Source organism: Mirounga leonina, unplaced genomic scaffold (assembly GCF_011800145.1).
Source record: "Mirounga leonina isolate KUSES-001 unplaced genomic scaffold, KU_Mleo_1.0 Mir_118, whole genome shotgun sequence".
Lineage (NCBI taxonomy): Eukaryota > Metazoa > Chordata > Mammalia > Carnivora > Phocidae > Mirounga > Mirounga leonina.
This window is the reverse complement of record NW_023270277.1, coordinates 6665990-6683727: the sequence shown is the minus strand read 5'-3', so window position 1 is coordinate 6683727 and position 17738 is coordinate 6665990.

Sequence of the window (17738 nt, the reverse complement as noted above, 5' to 3'; positions counted from 1 at the left end):
GGTAAGTACTGTGTAATCACTGAGTTACCAAAGTAGCCTTCCTTCCTTTTTTTTGTTTTGTTTTGTTTTAAGATTTTATTTATTTATTTGAGAGGGAGAGAGAGCAAGCATGAGCAGAGGGAGTGGGGGGCAGAGGAAGAGGGAGAAGCTGACGCCCCACTTAACAGGGAGCCCGACGCAGGACTCCATCCCAGGACCCTGGGATTGTGACCTGAGCCGAAGGCAGACCTTAACCAACTGAGCCACCCAGGCGCCCCCAAAGTAGCCTTCCTTCTTAAAAAGCAGATTATTCTCAGCATTTAGTTTCATGTAAATCTCTCCTTGCTTTAGGAGAAAGTGGCATCTTTAAAAGGAGTCCAGCCTTGTGGTATCTCCTTTGACCCTCTGATTCTGGGACTTCCCTGCAACAGATATAGAGGATATTTGTAGAACACTGCTGAGAACTTAGTAGTAGGAGAGAAAACGCCTTTTCTCAGGGGAAAGGAATACGTGAATAAAGTTTCTGGTGGAGGGAAGGTTCAAAGACGTGTTTGTATTTAACTTTTTAAATTATTTTCAGACATCAGAAGTGTTAAATGTTAACTACCTATTTTGTAGTTCGAGCTTAATTGGCCGGGTGGTTTTTTTTTTTTTTTTTTAATATCCTTTTGGTTTTAATAACAAAATAATTTGGGGGGGTATTGCATTCTAACATTGACTATCCAAAATAGAAGCATTGGGGATTTCTTTTCCAGCATAGAGTACAGTGAGCTATGATTTGTTGATTTTATTAATTTTATTTATTTTTTAAAGATTTTATGTATTTGACAGAGAGCGACACAGCGAGAGGGGGAACACAAGCAGGGGGAGTGGGAGAGGGAGAAGCAGGCCTCCTGTGGAGCAGGGAGCCCGATGCGGGGCTTGATCCCAGGACCCTGAGATCATGACCTGAGCCGAAGGCAGACGCCTAACGACTGAGCCACCCAGGCGCCCCTGATTTGTTGATTTTAGATTGGAAAAGAAAAACTACTTTTTGGTTGGGGGGGCAGAATTGGTAAAATATACTCAGTCAGGTATATAACTTTAAATATTTATCAGTAGAGACTGTTACTTTGGTATTTTTAAAATCATGAAAAACAACTAGAAAGGTATAAAAATTCTAGTATAAGAGTAAAATAATTGGAGAAAATCAGAATTGTAGTCACTTATTTTTAAATGCACTGATTTTTATGGAGTTGAGCCAAACATTGAGAAACATTTGAGGCCTATGACAGGCATGGACATGTGATTGTTTCTGTCACATTGTGAGCCTGATTTACTTGGACTGATTATAGGTGATTGCCATCTGAATATATTAAAACTAACCTTTAACCTCATCATTCTTTAAATGGTTTAGGAGGATTTTCGCTTTAAACTGATGAAGGCAGTTACGCTATATGTTTTCTTCTGACATACATCTGTTGTCTTCCCTTCTCTAATTTGTATTTAATGAGCTTTGCAAGAGGACACTTACCCTGTATGTATACCATGTGTAGTACTATTGAATTTTGAGGACATTGCAATTAAGTTCCAGTATAAACCACAGTGAACTGTTTTTGATCCATTCAGCGAAAGCTTAGGGAACCTGTAGTACCTGAAGATACGGAGACCATCGTCATCACCATGAAATCCAGTTTGAAGCAGTCTTGCCATTTACTGCTTGTCCACGTTTTACTTGCCGATGACTATATGCCTTCAGAACTGATGTTTTAAAGGGAATGAGTACTAAATACCCAGAGAAAAAAGCTGGAGGATTCCTCATCTTCAGTTTAAAATTATAACACCTTAAGCATGTCCATAAATGTTCCGGCCCTTTTGCTTTACTTAAGGGAACCAGTATTGATTGAGTAGATTCTGGCGCCTGGTCAAGTGCTATGCACATTCATATTTAATCCTCTCAACTGCCCTGCCAAGTACATTTCCCCTTGACTGATGGGACATCTGATCAGGAAAAAAATGAAATTATTTGTCCAAAGTTATGTGTCTTACTAAGTGGCAGACCTAGAGTGTGAACTCCAGTGCCATACCAGGTTCATTTCTATGCCACTGTTCCTGCTGTAGGTGCTTCAGTTTGCTTCCTAGAGTGAATAAATAGAATTAGTAATTTATCTTCTGTTCTGTTTGGAAGCTTGGGGGGGGGTTTGTTTTTGTTTCACCTCTTCCTCAACTCCCCCCAATCTCCTTATTCTGTCAGTTTTGCCTGTTGAGTAAAACCTCAAAAGCAGCTCGAGAAATTGTAGGATATGTTGGACCTAACTCATGGTATGGAAACAAGTCCAGAAAGACCAACTGACTTACCTGAGGGCCCAGCAACTAGCTAATGCTTGGCCTGAAACTAGACAGAAGAACTAGATGCAAATAACCAAATTTTCAGTAATTCTATACTGGCTAAACTGAAGAGGATTTTCAATGAAAATTACTCTCTTCTGGTCACAGATTTAGAAAATGAAGGCTTTAATGTATGTTTCTCTGATTTTTTTTTTTTTTTAAGGTTGTGAGCCCTTTGACAATCTTCAGAAAGTAAGGAAATAACATTCATTGCCAAGCATTATTTGTCAAATTTATGATTCAAATATGTTGTTTGTTGTGTATGCTTTCCGCTGAAGGCCGTTGAATAATCTGTATTCATCATGCTCAGTGTTTTCTTATAGTAGGAGGGCCACAGTTCCAGCCCAGGCTTCCATTCACACTGCTACATGTGGTCTCGGACCAGCATGTTGAGGCCCGACTTTCCCATCTCAACCTCAACAGCTTCTGTTTCTAAAGCATTTTCACAAATATAATTCCATTTCATGAAATTTGGGGGTTAGATTTTTCTCCTGATTTATGGAGGAGAAAACAAGCACAGAAGCTAGCACAGGTAGTGGGTGTCAGGATTTGAAACTGAGTAGCCTACTTTCAAGTTGGTACCCAGCTCCTGTGCTACATTGCCCCTTTTTTGGAGATTAAAGCCATGATATTAGATTGCTACTTCTCAAGTTTTAGGTTATATCCACGTAGTGGATCTTGGGAACTTGGTCACTGCCAAGCAGTGAGTCCCTTACTGCCCTTTAGAAAAAAGGGGAGACCCCCTGTTTTGAAAGTGATGCTTTTATTCCACATTGCTTGAAGGATTCTGTACAGATTAATTCTTTTATCATTCCTTTGTCCTCAGACACTATTTCTGCAACATATCATGAGACTGCCCAGGAAGTACTTAAATCCTGGAAGCAGGGCAGAGTTAGGATTTACTCAGCGAGCAAAGAGGCTTATTGAGGGCTTTCATGCGATACGAATTACTAAATACAATCCGTTCAAAACTCAGGGTTGAGCCCTGAGTAAAAAAAAAAAAAAGTTACAATAGGCCTTACAACTCTAGGCCCTTAAATTCTTTTGTGTGAGCTGGAATACAGCTGTTTTCAGGAATATCTGGGGTTCTTACTCAAAATGCTTATCAAAAGGGTTAAGTACTGTCATTTGAACTAAAGATTTAGTAATTTCCTTGCTAATTCAGACATAAAATTACATGCTATAGGTTCATTTGTTTGAGATGTGGGGCTGTGGGAGGCTGGCTTGGTTCTCTGCTGGGGCATTTGCTTTGCTCTTGCTTGTGATACTGTTCCACTGACTTGAGGATAGCCGTACTGTCACCTAGGCTATTCGGAAATGCCCTGTTGTTATTTTTTTTTTTTTTAAGATTTTATTTATTTATTTATTTGAGAGAGAGAGAGAGAAACAGCATGAGAGCGGAGAGGGTCAGAGGGAGAAGCGACGCGGGACTCGATCCCGGGACTCCAGGATCATGACCTGAGCCGAAGGCAGTCGCTTAACCGACTGAGCCACTCAGGCGCCCTGCCCTGTTGTTATTAATAGGTACTTGACTATATATACAAAAATCAATTTTCTTTTTGTGACAATCTGCCGTTGTTTCCTAGATGTCATTGGTGAAAACCTGAAGAGGTTTGTTTGAAGCCAACTGGAAGTTAACTTAGAGGGCAGCCTGATTTTCTTTCCTTGACGCAGATGTAGAGGAATTAAACCCATTTAATGAGGCTCAGGTTAAACTCATTTCTGAGAATGTGTGGATGTGTATCCTGGAAGTTGGCGTTTATTATAAAAATACCTGCCATTCATTCCATACTTTCGGACTCGAAGAACTCAGGCGCCTGGCAGAGACTAGACCTCCTGTTTCTCATTTTCAGCCAACATCACCTGTTTTTTTACCCATCTGGACTTAGTATTTAGCTCTCTTTCTCCATCTTAGACCTGAGGGTCTTCAGAGAAGGCCCTGCGTTTCAGCCATTGTCCTTGACACATGGATGTTCTTTCAGCTATCCTGGAACTCGGTAAGAACCTTGGAGGATTCACTGCAAAGATCTCTTGAGAGACGGTGTGACTTAAGTGGAAAGAGTAGCAGCCTAGAAGTCAAAAAGGTCTAACTTACATGTTCGTTCATTCATTCATTCATTCATTCACTCATTCACTATTGAGTGCCTGCTATGAGCCAAGAACTGTACTGGGTACTAGAACTTGGAGCTCTGCCACTCTCTGGTTGTAGGCTTAATCTCGCTTAGCTTCAGTTTTCTTACCTATGAAAGGTAGACACCTGTTCTGCCCGTGAGCCTATGTGTGTATTTCCAAGTGTAAAGGAATGTGGAATATATGTATGTGGAACACTTACGTGGGCAAGAAGCCTAATTTCAGAACTGGAAAGATCTAATAAAGTGAAAACAGTCTTGTGGATCAGAAAATCAACTACTCTTTGAACAGACCTGTTGCCCTAGGTTTTCAAGGACATAGACACAAAAAGAAAATGACTGTAAACTTGGGAATGCAAAGTTTAAAAAAAAATTAAGCAGTAGTTTTGCTTCTAATTAGCATTCTCTGGTGGAATAAAATGGGGAAAGGTCATTATGTTAAAATAAGAAAAATCGAGACCCAGAGAATAAGTGCCAAGAAGAAATGCCTTCCTTTCTTAAGAGTTAACTGATAAGTGATTGATGGTGCCTCCAGGCCGTAGTTATCAACTTCAGCCAGCATCAGGAGTACCCGGAGGGTCTGCCGAAACAGTTTTTGATTCCGAAACAGTTTTTGATTCCGTAGGTGTGGGCTAGCGCCCGTAAATAATGTGCATTTGTAACAAATTCCAAAGTGGTGCCGATGCTGGTCAGGACTTGGTAATTCTGAACCACTGCTTCAGGGAAGCATGAACAATTAACTCCGGCTGAGTTTCACAGCAGGGAAGTAAAAAGTTAAAAGATTCTGGCTGGAGCAGGACACTGTTGAGATTTGTGCTCCCCTGAAGCTAATGAATGAGAGGGTCTTCCTTTCAGCAACGGAAATTGATTGGGTTGTATATGCAGAAGAGCACTGGAGACTCTGGATAACTCTGCCTTGGCCCTCAGTCACTGCCCATGTCAACAGTTTTGTATTAAAAGCAAAAATAAAATACAGTTTTACTCTTACCCTGACCAAGAAGATTTCATGATTTGACAAGATGCTGAGAGGAATAAGTAAGTAGATTTCAACCTTAAGATTGTAGTTAAGGAAGCCAGGGATCTGGGTGCCGGGTATGAGGCCAGAGGTCTGCATTTGGTATTAGTGGGAGATCGGTGTTGATGGGAGATTGGCCCCAAGCTTGAGGCAGGAAGCAGGGATGTGTCTCAGCAATGAGCAGGAGGCCTAGGAACTTGTTAGGGCATCGTGTGAGCTGACTTAATGGTTCTATGGGTCATCAGGGTCAAACTGGTGCCCAGTATTCCTGTTAGAAGGAACTTGAGTTCCTCTAATTTTTATTCACCGATCCCTCCTGCTGCTCTCTTTTTAAAAGCTCTAATAGAAGAACTAATAGGTAGGCATTTAGTGTTGTGTTCACATATTTCATTTGCTTTTAAGGTGCAGGGCTATAGTAAAAGGATCAGAAAGTGGTGGCGCCTGGGTGGCTCAGTCGTTAAGTGTCTGCCTTCGGCTCAGTTCATGGTCCCAGGGTCCTGGGATCGGGCCCCGCATCGGCCTCCCTGCTCTGCGGGAACCCTGCTTCTCCCTCTCCCACCCCCCTGCTTGTGTTCCCTCTCTCGCTGTGTCTCTCCCTATCAAATAAACAAAATCTTTAAAAAAAAAAAAAGATCAGAAAGCTATATCAGGCTGGACCACAAGTGTTTCCTGTAGGGGGGACAGATATCCCAGAGTGAACTCTGCAAGTTTTGCTTAAGTTTCTAATAGATCAAATAATGAGAAGGATAGAGACGTGATGTTCAAGCCTCTGTTGCTCACCTAGTATGTTTCCATTCATGCTGTTTTGGCAATAGGATTTGACGATCTAGAAGGGCTGGCTTCACCTCTCAAGTGTATGGTCTGAGGGGACGTGCATAATGAACACCTGGGACACCAAACACCCCAAAAACACAATGCCTGTCCCACGTGGTGGCTCAATAGATCTCCATGAATGAAATGTGTGCAGTATGCTAGCAGAAACGGCTTGAGTTTGGACATGGGACATCAGTTGCAGCCTGCAGAAGTGTGGAAAAGGAGGCTGATCTCCATATTATAGGATGCTAGCTGGAATTTGTTTTACCACCTGCTAATACAGTTCCTGAACTTATGCCAAATTCTACAGGTGTTTGTTATGAAGGTGAAGTCAAGTGGCTCTGGATTTGAATCTTGTGACCTTGGGCAAGTCACCTCACATGTAAAATAGGGATAATGCTTCCAAGGGTTGCTAGAGAATTAGATGCAGTAATTTATGTATCTTACATGCAATAAATATTTGATTATGATATGCCAGACAAATGTGCCAGATGAATAAAACAACAAGGGCCTGGTTCAGGCAATAGTAGGAATCCGGTAGATGTCTCCCTAACATACGGTGCTTCATGCCACTATATCATTTTGTGTTAATTTTTTATATAAAATAATTTATTATTCTTTGCTGAAGTATTTTAAAGCAAATAACAGGCATTCTGTATTTTTACTACATAATTCAGTGTACATCTCTTAAGAAATATGGCATTTTCTTTCATCATAACAGCCATTTCACACCTAATAAAATCACATCCATTCTTTGGCATCATCTAGTCAGTCCGTAGTCATGTTTCCTCAGTTGTCTCAAAAATACATTTCTAGTGGTTTGCTGGAATCTGGACCACATGTTGCATTTGTTTACAGTGCTCTCATCTCAATCTAGAGGATGCCTCTTTTTTTGGGTATGGGCATTGCCTTGTTGCAGAAACAGGGTAGGTTCCTTTAGAATGCCTCCCATTTTAGATTGGTCTCTTGCTTCCTTGTGGTTTTATTTAGCTAGTTCCTTTATCCCCCATCCATATCTCCTATAAGTGGAAGTTAGCTCACAAGGCTTTTATTAGATTCAAGTTCAGCTTTTCTGGCAAGAATCTTCAGCTGTACTGTGTGCTTCAGTGTGGCACATCAAGAGATGCCACATGCTTGTGGATCTTTATCAGTGCTGTTCCCCATGTCTAGAATGTCCTTCCTTTCCCTTTCTGCCTAGCAAACTTCTTTTTTTTTTTATAAAGATTTTTATTTATTTACTTGAGAGAGAGAGAATGGGAGAGAGAGAGCACATGAGAGGGGGGAGGGTCAGAGGGAGAAGCAGACTCCCCGCCGAGCAGGGAGCCCGATGCGGGACTCGATCCAGGGACTCCAGGATCATGACCTGAGCTGAAGGCAGTTGCTTAACCAACTGAGCCACCCAGGCGCCCTGCCTAGCAAACTTCTATTCATCCTTCAAAACCTTGTTTTGTTGAAGTAAAGCTAGAGAAAACCCATTGCTAACTTACTCAAAGTGAAGAAGGTTCCTGATGGTTCTGGGGAGATGTTACTTCTTAGGTAGAAATGGGATACTAATCACTTTCTCAATTCTTTATAGGTTAAACCAGAGTTAAGAGAGATTACAAACCCAAATTATGCTGTCCTCCCTATCTTTCTCTTCTTAAGAAGAATCTCAAGGGCAAATACCTCCCTACCTCTCCAGGTGTAAAGAGAACATTGTACCCTCTCACATCTCCCAAAACTCATTTGAATTTTGCATTAAGCACTCAACTTTGCCCTGTTACTAAGGCATCAGAGGTGACAACTGGTGAATAATTGGTCTTCCAGCTGTTCTTTTTGCATATATTGTGCTGTGTGGATGTTCCTGTTACTACCAGCTGTTGGACTGCACACTCATGCATCAGTTGGCAATCAAAACTAGCCTGTCTCAGCCGGGGCCCTGTTTTAAGAGTTGTCTAAAGAGTTAACCACTGTTTAGGCGACAGAGCCCTAGACTGGAGATCAGAGGCCTGGGCTATCATTCCTGGTATTAACTTTCTGGGGACTTGGAGAAAATCAGTGAACCTCTTTCTGGAAACTTCAGGAAGGCTTAGGGATTCTATGAGGATATTTCTCGAGTATTTCAGACCCAAAGGCTCTGCTTTGGTCTATATAAAATAGATTGTTGCATTGTTTCTGCAAAAGATTCCTTTTGGGGATAGAGTGCTTATAGCTAAAAGTAACAACAATCCAAAAAAGGAGGGGGGCTTGAAAACATCACTGGACTAGATGACAACCACAGTCCTTTTGTATATTTAAAAATTACGGGCACGGGCGCCTGGGTGGCTCAGTTCGTTAAGTGACTGCCTTCGAGGTCATGATCCTGGAGTGCTGGGATTGAGTCCCACATTGTGCTCCCGGCTCAGCGAGGAGCCTGCTTCTCCCTCTGACCCTCTCCCCTCTCATGCTGTTTCTCTCTCTCTCTCTCTCTCTCAAATAAATAAATAAAATCTAAAAAAAAAAAAAAATCACATCTATGTCACTAACTGGAGGTTGGTTTGTTTGCTTGTTTTTTTAAGTAATCTCCACACTCAACATAGGGCTGGAACTCACAACCCCGAGACCAAGAAATCAATACCAACTGAGCCAGCCAGGTGCCCCACTACCTGGAAATTTTTTTTTTTAAGATTTATTTACTTGAGAGAGAGAAAGAGAGCAGAGGGAGGGGCAGAGGGAGAGAGAGAATCCTGAAGCAAACTCCTCTCTGAGCGTGGAGCCCGAAAAGGGGCTGGATCCCAAGACCTCAAGACCATGACCTGAGCCAAAATCAAAGAGTCAGACTCTTGACTGACTGAGCCACCCAGGCACCCCTACCTAGAATTTTTAATGGATGTCTGCTTTGAAATTATTTTGAGAACAAGGCAAAATGTAAATAAGTCAATACATAACTAGAAGGGCTATACATGATCCTGAAAATAAGCCAGTATTGTAATACAGCATCCGTTTACTTACCTGGTCTACACTGCTTCAGAGTAAGCCAATAAATAAATGGTAATGTTCCCCACCCCACCCCACAAGTCTGTTATGTTCTGGCTCTTCAGTGTGATCCGTCCCTTGGAAGCAAAGCACAGGACTGTGTGTAGATCAGAATTAAGGAATTCCCACAATGGAGAGAGGCACCACTAGACCAACAGTTCTCACTGGTTTTCATGTATAAGCTGAACAACATGGAAGAAGAGTGCTTTCTGTTGTCTAGATTCTATGATCGTTTTATAAGCAGAACTCACTGATCAAGATCCTAGACCCTGACCTCTTGGCTCCCTGCAGCGATGCCATGGTCAGTTGTGTGCACTGCCCACTGCCCAACTCATTATGCCATTCACATCGGCCATAACATGGAGAGCTACCGCCTTAGAGCAAGGAGTCAGCAGCACAGACCCCCCCAGCTCTGTGACCTCTTTCTCCTAAACCACATTATGGGTAAAAGATCTGCTTTTGTATAAAAAGCACAGACTCATTCCTAATAAGCCAGGACTCTCCAAACCTAAATTTATTTGTTTCTTTAATAAACTTTTTTTTTTTTAAGATTTTTTATTTATTTATTTGACAGAGACACAGCGAAAGAAGGAACACAAGCAGGGGGAGTGGGAGAGGGAGAAGCAGACTCCCCGCTGAGCAGGGAGCCTGATGTGGGGCTCGATCCCAGGACCCCGGGATCATGACCTGAGCCGAAGGCAGACGCTTAACGACTGAGCCACCCAGGTGCCCCTCTTTAATAAACTTTTATTGAGCCCCGACTGTGGCTCGGGCTCCACTCCTCTGACGCTCAGCCGACATGTTTATGGAAAATCACTGAGCTATTTTAAAGGTGTAAAAAGTACTCCCCTAAGATCCTGACACTTTTTGTTTGGGGCCTACTTACCTCCAACTTTGCTGCCTTCCTCTCAGTCTCCTGCTGCCTGATGTTTTGGTTATCTTACAACTGGAGATGCTCTCTGCAAGCAGGCCAGCCAGGGGGAGGGAAGGGGCAGGAGGCCAGGCACACAGCTACTCGTTAGGAGCTTTGGCCAGTGGGTGAGGAGGTTAAATTGCTGGGCTAGGTCAAAAATGTGGGAATGTCTTGTGAATTTTATTGTTCATCCTCAAACAAGAATAAACTGGAATTTGCTGAAAAGCAAAGAACAAATTGGGCGCCTGGGTGGCTCAGTTGGTTAAGTGACTGCCTTCGGCTCAGGTCATGATCCCAGAGTCCCAGGATCGAGTCCCACATCGGGCTCCCTGCTCGGCGGGAAGTCTGCTTCTCCCTCTAACCCTACCCCCTCTTGTGCTCTCTCTCTCACTCTCTCTCTCTCTAATAAATTAAAAAAAAATCTTTAAAAAAAAAAAAGCAAAGAACAAATCATTCAAGACTGTTAGCCAGTTATTTTATTTTCTGGGAACAGATTCATGAAATAAGTTTCCTTAAATGGAGTCAGTCCCCATGCCCAATAAACATGTTTTCTCTGAACAGTGTATGGACAAAGACAAGGACAGCTTTCCCCGAACTGGGAATAGAAGCAGAGAGGTTGGGTCCATATCTCCCAGGTGACCTGGGCTCAAGGCTTCTTAGAGAGAATGGAATCATTAAATCACAAGAGCTCTCATATTAAAATTTAGAAGAAGGGACGCCTGGGTGGCTCAGTTGGTTAAGCGACTGCCTTCAGCTCAGGTCATGATCCCGGAGATCTGGGATCGAGTCCCGCATCGGGCTCCCGGCTCAGCAGGGAGCCTGCTTCTCCCTCTGACCCTCTCCCTTGTCATGCTGTTTCTCTCTCGTTTGCTCTCTAATAAATAAATAAATAAAATCTTTAAAAAAAAAAATAAAATTTAGAAGACAGGAGTAGAAGAAAATGTAAATTTATTCTCTTCTCTGTGGCTACCTGTCATCATCATCATCCTCTGTCAGAATGTCTTTGAAAGACCACATATTTGCATAATGTATGGCTTTTTTGTTTTCCCTTTGATCATGCAGCTGCACCACAGATTGCTTTCAAATGCTAGTTATTTTCCCATATCTCTACCAGACAACACCAGCCTCTCATTTAAACCTATGAGGCTGGTTCTCTTAACTCCCTGTTTTATTTCTTTTATTTTTTTAGGTTTTTATTTATTTGAGAGAGAGAGTACATGTGCACACGTGAGGGAGAGAGAGAGAGAGAGAAGCAGACTCCCCGCTAAACAGGGAGCCTCACATAGGGTTCGGTCCCAGGACCCTGGGATCATGACCTGAGCCAAAGGCAGACGCTTAACGACTGAGCCACCCAGGCGCCCCTTAACTCCCTGTTTTAAACACGAATGACTTGTCAAAGTAATTGCCAAGTGTTCAAGCCCAGGCTGTATGGCTGCAAAGTCTGTACCCTCCTTTCTGAACCATAATGAAATCTTCAAAGAACAGAGCAGAAACTTAGAGGTAAAGTATAAATTATGGTATAACAAAGGATGAGACATAGCTCCTGGACCCCAGAACATTGGTCCTTCTGCCCCCCTTTGCTAAGACGGCTGCCATGGTTGGAAATGACATAGTATTTAGAAGAACCCGGGGGAAATATTGAATAATGTTGAAATTTATTAAATCCACATGAAAGCTTCACTTAGTTGGGTTTGGATTAGGGGTCTGACTAATTCTCATGGCTTGGTAGATGCTTTGTGTCCAATAAAAAAATGTCTCCGAAACTCCCCTGGTTAACTGTTCTCTGCCTACTCTTTTTCAGTTACCATGGAATCTTCAAAAAGTGAAAAGTACTGAAAAATGGTCACGGAGACCTAGAATCTACAACAGTGTCTTAAGTAGGCCACTGAAGGGTGGTTAGGGTTTTGATGGCTAGAAATATGTTCTGGGCAAGAGGAATTTCAGAAGAAAAGGCAAAAGGGGAGGAGACACCCCCCCCCCCCCCCCCACCGGTGTTCCATGTGTTACTCTCTGAGGTCTGTGTAACAAATTATCACAAACTGGGTGGCTCAAAACAACAGAAATTTATTCTCTCACAGTCTTGTAGGCCAGAAGTCCAAAATCAAGGTGTTGGCAGAGCCATTTTCCCTCTGAAATCTCTAGAAGAGAATCCTTCCCTGCCTCTTCCTGGCTTCTGGGAGTTGTGGGCAACTCCTGATGTTCTTGGCTTGTGGCTGCATTACTCCAACTTTTTTTTTTTTAAGTAAGCTCTGTGCCCAGCACGGGGCTCAAACTCATGACCCTAAGATCAAGAGCCACATGCTCACTGGCTGAGCCAGCCAGGTGCCCCTACTCCAATTTTTGTCTCATTACATGGTGTGTGTGTGTGTGTGTGTGTGCGCACGTGCATGAGTAGCTTCTCTTTCACGTGAACACTAGTCATTGGATTTAGGGCCTACCCTAATCAGTATGACCTCATCTCAACTTGATTACATCTGCAAAGCTGTTATTTTCAAATAAGGTCACATTTGTAAATACTGGGGGTTAGGACTTGCACATATCTTTTTGGGAGGACACAGTTCTACCCACTACAAGCATTAAATTAATTTGATTAAAATGGGGAAATTGTGAGACATCTGGCTGTATGTCAGATAACTTACTCATATTTATTTAATAAATACTGTTGACTTCCTTATGCACAGCACCATTATTTGCTATGGAAGGCAGCAGGGTCCTTGCCTTTGGAGCTTTTGCTCTGGTGGAGAAAAGTAAGATACCGTCAGTAGACAACAAGGCGGTTAAAACAAACAGACGATAAGGACACCTGGGTGGCTCAGTTGGTTGAACCTCCAGCTCTTGATGTCAGCTCAGGTTTTGATCTCAAGGTCGTGAGTTCAAGCCCCATGTTGGGCAATTGCTGGACATGGAAGCTACTTAAAAAAAAAAAAGAAAAAACAAATGGATGATGAAAGAAGCAAGAAACATGTCATGAGGGGAAGACATTTAGCCAGCCCTAGCTAGATAAATAGAGGTATTGGTAGAGAGCAAGCAGAGGCAAGAATGTCACTTCAGAAGCTATTAGACCAGTGCAGAGGGGAGGTAGTGAGGGATCACACTGGACAATTTCCTTGAACACCAATTAAGCAAATTAGTGCTTCTCTACAGAATGAAATATTTAGAAACAGTTTATGAAACCTAAAGAGTAAAAAAGTTAATGTAACTAGGGCACCTGGGGCACCTGGCTGGCTCAGTCAGAAGAGCATGCAACTCTTGAGTTCAAGATTATTTAAAAAAAAAAAAAAAAAAGTTACTGTAGCTAAATGCAGTGTGGTATCCTGAATTGGACTGGGGAACAGAAAAAGAATATTAGTGGCCAAACTGTGTGATCCAATTAGACTTGCTAGGGCCGGGGAGTGGGTAATGGAGAGTGACTTGGGTATGGAATTTCTCTTTGGGCTGATTAAAATGTTCTGGAACCAGATAGTAGTGATGGTTGTACAAACACTGTGAATGTACTGAATGTTACTAATGGTAAATTTTATTTTAGGTGTTTTATCACTATTTTGAAAGGCCATAAAAAGACACATTATCTTAAAATTTGTGAAATCTGACGTTAACTTTTTAGTTTTGACAAATACCATGATTATGTTAGATTGAACATTAGGGGAAGCTGGGTGGAGAGTGTGTGGGCACTGTGTATGAACTTTGCAACTTTTCTGTAAGTCTAAAATTATTCCAAAATGAAAATTCTGTTTTAAAAAATATGAAAAAAATGCATGCGTCCAGTGTTTTTTAGCCCGATATCACATTGTGTGTGTTTTTGTTTCTATGTACCTTTCATCTTCTGAAATATAAGTCCTTTGAGGGAAATGTAAGATGTGGGTCTCTTTGGTATCATTTCCCCCCCAGCTTTACTGAGGTATAATTGACAAATAAAAATTGTGTATATTTAAGATGTACCACATGATGATTTGATATACCTATACATTGTGAGATGATTTCCACAATCAAGTTAATTAACACATTTGCTACCTCACATAGTTAGTATTTGTGTGTGTGTGTAGTGAGAACATGTACTCTCAGCAAATTTCAAGTATAGAATACAGTATTATTAACTATAGTCACCATACTGTACATTAGATCCCCAGAACTTACTCATTTTAAAACTGAAAGTTTGGGGGCGCCTGGGTGGCTCAGTCAGCTGAGCGTCTGGCACTTGATTTTGGCTTAGGTCATGATCTTAGGGTCATGAGATTGGGCCCATCCCATGTCAGGCTCTGTGCTCAGCGGAAAGTCTGCTGGAGATTCTCTCTCCCTTTCCTTCTGCCCCTCCTCCTGCTCATGTGCTCTCTCCCTCTCTCTCTCTCTCTAAATAAATCTTAAAAAACAGAACAAAACCTGAAAGTTTGTGCCTTTGATCAACATGTCCCATTTCCATCCCTCCCATCCCAGCGCCTGGCAACCACCATTCTACTCTCTGCTTCTTTGAGTTTACCTTTTTAAAAACTACACATCTTGGGATACCTGGGTGGCTCAGTTAAGTGTCTGCCTTCAGCTCAGGTCATGATCCCGGGATCCTGGGATCAAGCCCCACATCAGGCTCTCTGCCCAGCGGGGAGCCTGCTTCTCCCTCTGCCTGCCACTCCCCCTGCTTTGTGCTCTCGCTCTCTGACACATAAATAAAATCTTAAAAAAGAAAGTTATAAAAAAATAATAATAACCCTGTGATAAAGATGCCTGATAAGAAAAAGGCATTTAAAAATTGTGTGCGTGTGAGAGAGAGAGGGACAGAGGGAGAGGAGAGAGAGAAATGGTTACTAAAATTTTAGACGAAATGGCTGGTTTCCCTCTCTTTGTGAACTTGGGGGAAAATATTATTCCAGTTTCAATCAGGCCTGATTATTTTCTTGCCCATTTAAAAATTCTGAAAAGAATCATCTGTTTGTTGGTGAGGATCCTCAAATATTATGCTTTGCCCCATGCATGACTTAATTTTCACTTTTCTTTCTGAAAGAATCTGAACTAGGTTACAATTTCTGAACTAAAATCTTGGAAACTAGAGTTCTTAGTAGATGACTTTGTAGATAGTTGTATTTCAGCAGTGGGGTTTGTTATCTGATGGAGATTTATGAACGGACTCATGATTCTTGAAGTGCTAGCTTCACACAGACTTGTTCACTGGCAAAAAAACATACAGATGCAGGAATAATCAGCATTTTAGAAATGGAGTGAGGAAGACGCTATTCATCCAGAAGTACTGGTAGGATTAGAATAGGACTGAGAGCGGCGAATAAGAGAAATAGAGCTAGGATGACAGAAAAAAAAGCCCAAACTCAGCCAGAACCATATGTGGAGGTATGTGTTTAATGACTAAGTATTTTACTCTTTATAATTTATTTTACTCAAGTTCACTTCTAGTAAGTATATAAATTATAAATAATTCATTCTATAGCATGAAATCAGTTATTCTCAAGAATCTTTTACTTATCTTTGTTGGATCCTAAATTAAAAGAACCACTTCTGGTGTTAAGAGGAGGAATTTGGGGGGTGCCTGGGTGGCTCAGTTGTTAAGCGTCTGCCTTTGGCTCAGGTCATGATCCCTCTCCCACTCCCCGTTTGTGTTCCCCCTCTCGCTGTGTCTCTCTCTGTCAAATAAATAAATAAAATCTTTTAAAAAAATAAATAAGTAGGCAGTATGCCCAACATGGGACTTGAACTCATGACCCTGAGATCAAAGAGTTGCATGCTCTACGGACTGAGCCAACCAGGTGCCCCTGGCTGTATTTTTTTAAGCAAATGATAGTGGCTGTGTAACACATTACTTCTAATGTAGGAGCTTAAAACAACATTTATTCTCTCCCACAGTTTTTGAGGGTCAGGAGCCAGGGAATGGCTTAGTTGGGTGGTTCGGGCTCAGGTCTCCAGAGGTTGCTGTCAAGCTGTTGGGTTGGGGGACTGCAGTCACCTCAAAGCTCGCCTAAGGCTGGAGAATTCACTTCCAAGCTCACTCACGTAGTCTTTTTTTTTTTTTTTTAATTTTATTTATTTATTTGAGAGAGTGAGTGAGAGACAGTGAGAGAGAGCATGAGTGGGGAGGGGAGGGAGAAGCATGGTCCATGCTGACCAAGGAGCCCAATGAGGGGCTTGATCCCAGCACTCTGGGATCATGACCTGTGCCGAAGGCAGCAGCTTAACCAACTGAGCCACCCAGGCGCCCCTCACTCATGTAGTCTTCAACAAGTCTCAGTTACTTGCTGGCTGCGGGCTGGTGACCTCTATTCCTGTGGGCCTCTCTGGAGGCTTCCTGCATGTTCCACCGAGTGACCTGAGAGAGCAAGCAAGCAAGAGAGCACCGCAGATGGAAGACATAGTCTCTCAAAATCTTTGAAGTGAAATACCATCACTTCTGCTGTATGCTATTGGTACCATGTGTTAGGGGACTGACTATACAGAGTGCGAATAGCAAGAAGCAGGGATCATTGGGGGGCTATTTGGGGGCTGGTGACCACTGTGGCTATCAAATCCCTCAGATATTTATATCCCATTTGGTAAATTCAAAAGAACGACCTCTAACAATTTCAATTTTAAATGTATTTACATACATTATGCTGCAAATTTCATCCTGATCAATTCTTTTGAGGGTAAGAGAATAACAGTTTGAAGACCACTGGCTCAGACTACTTGTTCTTCTATCCAGTGTGTCCCTCTTATCATGTTCCTCTGGCTCTTTATCTCCCCCACGTGGTGTTAATTTATCTTGAAAGATATGGACAACTGATAAATGAAAGACAAAAGTCAAATTGGAAATCCTAATTTGGGTAATGATTTGTAAATGGGAGAGACTGCTTCATATCTGGACTGTCCCTGAAAATCCAAGACTTCTGGATATGAATAAGAAAATGTATCAAGAGCTTTACTTTTTAAGAAACAGCATTTATTGGGGCATCTGGCTGGCTCAGTCAGTAGAGCATGCGACTCTAGGTTTGTGGGTCGTGAGTTCAAGCCCCACATTGGGCATGGAGCCTACTTTAAAAAATTAAAAATGGCATTTATTAAACAGCTAAGTGCCTTCCATGAGCAAGACACTGTAGAGCTGTGAAAGACACCAAAAGAATATAATCTAGGATCTACTGAAGTTATAAGCTGGAGAACATGGTGCCTGGATGTTCAGGAGATGATATTCTAATTGTGTTTAAAAATTGTATACAGTGGTCACATTTTTATGGGATACAGTTTTTTAAATTTTTTTATTATTTTTTAGGTAGGCTCCACACCCAGCCTGGAGCCCAAGGCAGAGCTTGAACTCATAACCCTGAGATCAAGAACTGAGCTGAGGGGAGGGAAGGAAAAGTAAGATGAAATCAGAGAGGGAGACAAACCTTAAGACTTTTTTTAAAAAAGAGTTTATTTATTAGAGAGAGAAGAGAGACACCAAGGTGGGGGGAAGGGCAGAGGGAGAGGGAGATGCAGACTCCCTGCTAAGCAGGGAACCCAACGTGGGGCTCCATCACAGGACCCTGAGATCATGACCTGAGCTGAAGGCAGACAC